Source organism: Oncorhynchus masou, unplaced genomic scaffold (genome assembly GCF_036934945.1).
Source record: "Oncorhynchus masou masou isolate Uvic2021 unplaced genomic scaffold, UVic_Omas_1.1 unplaced_scaffold_1306, whole genome shotgun sequence".
NCBI lineage: Eukaryota > Metazoa > Chordata > Actinopteri > Salmoniformes > Salmonidae > Oncorhynchus > Oncorhynchus masou.
The window spans coordinates 2599-9814 of NW_027002919.1; positions in this window are offsets into that span (position 1 = coordinate 2599).

The following is a 7216-nucleotide window of genomic DNA, read 5'->3' on the forward strand; positions in this document are numbered from 1 at the left end:
AATCTGTACAGGTAGAGGTAAACAACAGGACACTCTGTACAGGTAAGGCAACAGGACAATCTGTACAGGTAGAGTAAAGCAACAGGACACTCTGTAAAGGTAAGGCAACAGGACACTGTACAGGTAAAGCAACAGGACACTGTACAGGTAGAGGTAAAGCAACAGGGACACTTGTACAGGTAAGGCAACAGGACAATCTGTACAGGTAGAGGTAAAGCAACAGGACACTCTGTACAGGTAAGGCAACAGGACAATCTGTACAGGTAGAGGTAAAGCAACAGGACACTCTGTACAGGTAAAGCAACAGACACTCTGTACAGGTAAAGCAACAGGACACTCTGTAAGGTAAAGGCAACAGGACACTGTACAGGTAAGGCAACAGGACAATCTGTACAGGTAGAGGAGTAAAGCAACAGGACACTCTGTACAGGTAAAACAACAGGACCTCTGTACAGGTAAAGCAACAGGACACTCTGTACAGGTAGAGCAACAGGACCTCTCTGTACAGGTAGAGCAACAGGACACTCTGGACAGATAGATCAACAGGACACTCTGTACAGGTAGAGGTAAAGCAACAGGACACTGTACAGGTAAAGCAACAGGACATTGTACAGGTAGAGGTAAAGCAACAGGACACTCTGTACAGGTAGAGGTAAAATAACAGGACACTCTGTACAGGTAGAGGTAAAGCAACAGGACACTCTGTACAGGTAGAGGTAAAGCAACAGGACACTCTGTACAGGTAGAGGTAAAGCAACAGGACACTCTGTACAGGTAGAGGTAAAGCAACAGGACACTGTACAGGTAGAGGTAAAGCAACAGGACATTGTACAGGTAGAGGTAAAACAACAGGACACTATGTACAGGTAGAGTTAAAGCAACAGGACACTCTATACAGGTAGAGGTAAAGCAACAGGACACTCTGTACAGGTAGAGGTAAAGCAACAGGACACTCTGTACAGGTAAAGCAACAGGACATCCTGTACAGGTAGAGGTAAAAACAACAGGACACTATGTACAGGTAGAGTTAAAGCAACAGGACACTCTGTACAGGTAGAGGGTAAAGCAACAGGACCTCTGTACAGGTAGAGTAAAGCAACAGGACACTCTGTACAGGTAAAGCAACAGGACACTCTGTACAGGTAGAGGTAAAGCAACAGGACACTCTGTACAGGTAGAGGTAAAGCAACAGGACATCCTGTACAGGTAGAGTTAAAGCAACAGGACACTCTGTACAGGTAGAGGTAAAGCAACAGGACACTCTGTACAGGTAGAGGTAAAGCAACAGGACATTGTACAGGTAGAGGTAAAGCAACAGAACACTCTGTACAGGTAGAGGTAAAGCAACAGGACACTCTGTACAGGTAGAGGTAAAAACAACAGGACACTGTACAGGTAGAGGTAAAGCAACAGGACACTCTGTACAGGTAAAGCAACAGGACACTCTGTACAGGTTAGAGGTAAAGCAACAGGACACTCTGTACAGGTAAAGCAACAGGACACTCTGTACTGGTAGAGGTAAAGCAACAGGACACTCTGTACAGGTAAAGCAACAGGACACTCTGTACAGGTAGAGGTAAAGCAACAGGACACTCTGTACAGGTAGAGGTAAAGCAACAGGACACTCTATACAGGTAGAGGTAAAGCAACAGGACACTGTACAGGTAGAGATAAAGCAACCAGACACTATGTACAGGTAAAGCAACAGGACAGATAAAAACAGTAACAGCAGTAAATGTGCAGAAATTGCCAATGCAGACGAACTATTTTGCAGTCTTATGGCTTGGGGTTACATGCTGTTCAGGGTCCTGTTGGTTCCAGACTTGCTGTAGGGTAGCAGAGAGGACAATCTATGACTTGTGGTTGGAGTCTTTGACAATTTTAGGGCCTTCCTCTGATACCGCCTGGTGTAGAGGTCCTGGATGGCAGGAAGCTTGGCCCCAGTGATGTACTGGGGCCGTACTCACTACCCTCTGTAGCGCCTTGTAATTGGATGCCAAGTTATTGTCATACCAAGCGGTGATGCTGCCAGTCAAGATGCTCTCAATGGTACAGCTGTAGAACTTTTTTGAAGATCTGAGGGACCATGCATGAGGGGCCAAACCTACTTGTCCAGCCACAATACACCTGTCAAGATATTTCTAAAAGGAAGGATGAACATTTATTACAGCTAGTTATCAGAAAAATTGCCTAAATGTGAATATGACCAATTAAAATCTCCAAGAACGGTCAATTACTTAGTTGTTATAGATAATATATATTGTTGTATAGCTGTTATACATGCAGTTAGGAAGTGAACAGGTACTGAGTACACATTCATATTACTGCTGCCCTGTTAAAAATTTCTTAGTGAAGGATAGGCGTCCCGTCAATGGGACAGTTGTAAATCCTGCAGCGCCTTGTGTTTCGATCACAGATTTTAGAGAAACAACAAATGTTGGTACATATAAGTGTGTTATATTGGCTGAAAGCTTAAATTCTTGTTAATATAAATTTACTGTCCAATGCATAGTAGCTTTTACTGTGATGCTATTGTTTGAGGAGAGCTCCTAAGAACAAAACTCTTTTTTCACCGCGATAGGTTTGATACCTTCACCTCTGAAGGTGAAATATATACTTACATTCTGAAATCTTGCTCTTATTCATCATCCCAAGGGTCCCAGAGATAACATGAAGTGTTGTTTTGTTAGATAAAATAATTTTTAATATCCTTAAAAGGTCCATATAGCATACACGATCGATTTTGTATTTCCACTCGTTCAATTTGCAAAGAAAGGAATCTGTGAAAATCTCACCCTTAACATTGTTTCAACCAGTCAAATGACGTCCGTATTAATTCCTCAGAGATCCTAGAATGTAACCAGACTTCCCTATATCATTAGGGGAGGGTAGTATATTCTATAGGACACCAAATTTGGTCCGGAGCGACGCCTTCAAGGAGCACAGATGACGCGGGCGGCCATCACTTCATTGACTGTAACTTTGTCAAATCAGCACCAATTGGGGTTAATTAAACAAAGCTAGCTAGATAGCCAATGAGCTGGGCTTTACGGGAGTATCGGGAAATCGCGTATCTGTCGCAAAATGTAGCTGCTAACCTTGTGCAACAACCAGCCTTTTCCTTTTGGACAAAAATGACAAGAATATGAAGTCATGAAAACTGGGTGTTAGCAAATGTTGATCTTATCATATGGCTACTAATACTGGAGAAGCTAAATCAAAGTCCAAGTACATAGATTTGATGATATTCTTGCAGAATGTGTAATGTAATGTGAATGTAAATGTGAATGTAAATGTCTCCTTCACGATTTGTCCAAATGCACCTGGTTGACTTCACACTAAATGTCATGTTGTTTGCTCATATTATCCGTCTGAAACATTGCACATACACTGCTGCCATCTTGTGGATATGATCGGAATTACAACCAAATAATGATGATCCACACCCTATATGGGCCAAATAATGATGATCCACACCCTATATGGGCCAAACAATGATGATCCACACCCTATATGGGCCAAACAATGATGATCCACACCCTATATGGGCCAAATAATGATGATCCACACACTATATGGGCCAAATAATGATGATCCACACCCTATATGGGCCAAATAATGATGATCCACACCCTATATGGGCCAAATAATGATCCACACCTATATGGGCCAAATAATGATGATCCACACCTATATGGGCCAAATAATGATGATCCACACACTATATGGGCCAAATAATGATGATCCACACCCTATGGTCCAAATAATGATGATCCACACCCTATATGGGCCAAATAATGATGATCCACACCCTATATGGGCCAAATAATGATGACCCACACCCTATATGGGCCAAATAATGATGATCCACACCCTTTATGGGCCAAATAATGATGATCCACACCCTATATGGGCCAAACAATGATGATACACACCCTATATGGGCCAAACAATGATGATACACACCCTATATGGGCCAAATAATGATGATACACACCCTATATGGGCCAAATAATGATGATACACACCCTATATGGGCCAAATAATGATGATCCACACCCTATGTGGGCCAAATAATGATGATACACACCCTATGTGGGCCAAATAATGATGATCCACACCCTATATGGTCCAAATAATGATGATCCACACCCTATATGGGCCAAATAATGATGATCCACACCCTATATGGGCCAAATAATGATGATCCACACCCTATATGGGCCAAATAATGATGATCCACACCTATATGGGCCAAATAATGATGATCCACACACTATATGGGCCAAATAATGATGATCCACACCCTATATGGTCCAAATAATGATGATCCACACCCTATATGGGCCAAATAATGATGATCCACACCCTATATGGGCCAAATAATGATGACCCACAACCTATATGGGCCAAATAATGATGATCCACACCCTTTATGGGCCAAATAATGATGATCCACACCCTATATGGGCCAAACAATGATGATACACACCCTATATGGGCCAAACAATGATGATACACACCCTATATGGGCCAAATAATGATGATACACACCCTATATGGGCCAAATAATGATGATACACACCCTATATGGGCCAAATAATGATGATACACACCCTATGGGCCAAATAATGGATCCACACCCTATGTGGGCCAAATAATGATGATCCACACCCCTATGTGGGCCAAATAATGATCATACACACCCTATATGGGCCAAATAATGATGATCCACACCCTATGTGGGCCAAATAATGATCATACACACCTCTTCAAATATAGATATAATAATCTATTGAGCTCACAAGCAACAAATTAATCTACTATGGTGTAGATTATAATATGTTTTTAAGTACCTCAATGGACCATAAAGGAAATCACACCACAAATCACACCACAAACTATCACCCTCTAGATCACATTAGAACTAGTGGATACATGGAGGCTGAAACACCCTGACCGAGTGAGATATACATGGAGGATTCTTAATCAAGATTACTTCCTGGTCTTGTTCTTGTTGGCATCAAAAGTGTTAATAGGAGACCGAATGCGATCGGACCACCATCTTATTGGCCTCCATATAAGTCTTACAGAATTTACAAGTTGACAGGGATATTGGACATTTAATCAAAGCATATTGGATTACAATTTCTTCTTAACTATGACAAAATATTTAATCATTTACTTTTTTTCTGCACAACACACAGTACCAGTCAAAAGTTTGGACACCTACTCATTCAAGGGTTTTTTCTTTATTTTTGACTATTTTATATATTGTAGAATAATAGTGAAGACATCAAAACTATGAAATAACACACATGGAATCATGTAGTAAACAAAAAATTGCTAAATAAATGAAAATATATTTTAGATTTTAGATTCTTCAGAGTAGCCACCCTTTGCCTTACTGACAGCTTTGCACACTCTTGGCATTCTCTCAACCAGCTTCATGAGGTAGTCACCTGGAATGCATTTCAATTAACAGGTGTGCATTGATAAAAAATCATTTGTGGAATTCCATTCCTGCTTAATGCGTTTGAGCCAAACAGTTGTGTTGTGACAAGGTAGAGGAGGTACACAGAAGATAGCCATGTTTGGAAAAAGACCTAGTCCATATTATGGCAAGAACAACTCAAATAAGCAAAGAGAAACTACAGTCCATCATTACTTTAAGACATGAAGGTCAGTCAATCAGGAACATTTCAAGAACTTTGAGACGTTTCTTTAAGTAAAGTCGCAAAAACCATCAAGTGCTATGATGAATAAGTGACTGCCACATGAAAGGAGGACCCAGAGTTACCTCTGCTGCAGAGGAAAATTCATAGTGTTAACTGCACCTCAGATTGCAGCCCAATTGAATGCTTCACAGAGCTCCAGTATCAGACACATCCCAACATCAACTTTTCAGAGGAGACTGCGTGAATCAGGCCTTCATGGTCGGATTGCTGCAAACAAACAACTACTAAAGGACACCAATAATTTTGGTTACTGCATAATTCCAGGTGTATTATTTCATAGTGTTGATGTCTTCACTATTATTCTACAATGTAGAAAATAGTAAAATGAATGAAAAACCTCCAGAACGAGTAGGTGGGATGGGCTGAGAGTGGCTGAGGGGAGGGATTAAAGAGATGAGGTCTATGGTGATAGGTGGGATGGGCTGAGAGTGGCTGAGGGGGAGGGATTAAAGAGATGAGGTCTATGGTGATAGGTGGGATGGGCTGAGAGTGGCTGAGGGAAGGGATTAAAGAGATGAGGTCTATGGTGATAGGTGGGATGGGCTGAGAGTGGCTGAGGGGAGGGATTAAAGAGATGAGGTCTATGGTGATAGGTGGGATGGGCTGAGAGTGGCTGAGGGAGGGATTAAGAGATGAGGTCTATGGTGATAGGTGGGATGGGCTGAGAGTGGCTGAGGGGGAGGGATTAAAGAGATGAGGTCTATGGTGATAGTTGGGATGGGCTGAGAGTGGCTGAGGGGAGGGATTAAAGAGATGAGGTCTATGGTGATAGGTGGGATGGGCTGAGAGTGGCTGAGGGGGAGGGATTAAAGAGATGAGGTCTATGGTGATAGGTGGGATGGGCTGAGAGTGGCTGAGGGGAGGGATTAAAGAGATGAGGTCTATGGTGATAGGTGGGATGGGCTGAGAGTGGCTGAGGGGAGGGATTAAAGAGATGAGGTCTATGGTGATAGGTGGGATGGGCTGAGAGTGGCTGAGGGGAGGGATTAAAGAGATGAGGTCTATGGTGATAGGTGGGATGGGCTGAGAGTGGCTGAGGAGGGATTAAAGAGATGAGGTCTATGGTGATAGGTGGGATGGGCTGAGAGTGGCTGAGGGGGAGGATTAAAGAGCTGAGGTCTATGGTGATAGGTGGGATGGGCTGAGAGTGGCTGAGGGGAGGATTAAAGAGCTGAGGTCTATGGTGATGGGTGGGATGGGCTGAGAGTGGCTGAGGGGGAGGGATTAAAGAGATGAGGTCTATGGTGATAGGTGGGATGGGCTGAGAGAGGCTGAGGGGCAGGATTAAAGAGCTTTGTTTGTTAATTAATTATTGTTATGTGATTTCTTTATGTAAAAGTACCATGTATGTAAAATGTATGTAACAGAAAAGCTGAAAAAATATCAAAATGTGTCCTCCGAAGAGGGTGTGTTAATGGCTACATACTGAGGAGCAGTTCTTGCTCGGTGGTGGAGGTAATCTGTTTGGGTCAGGGTTG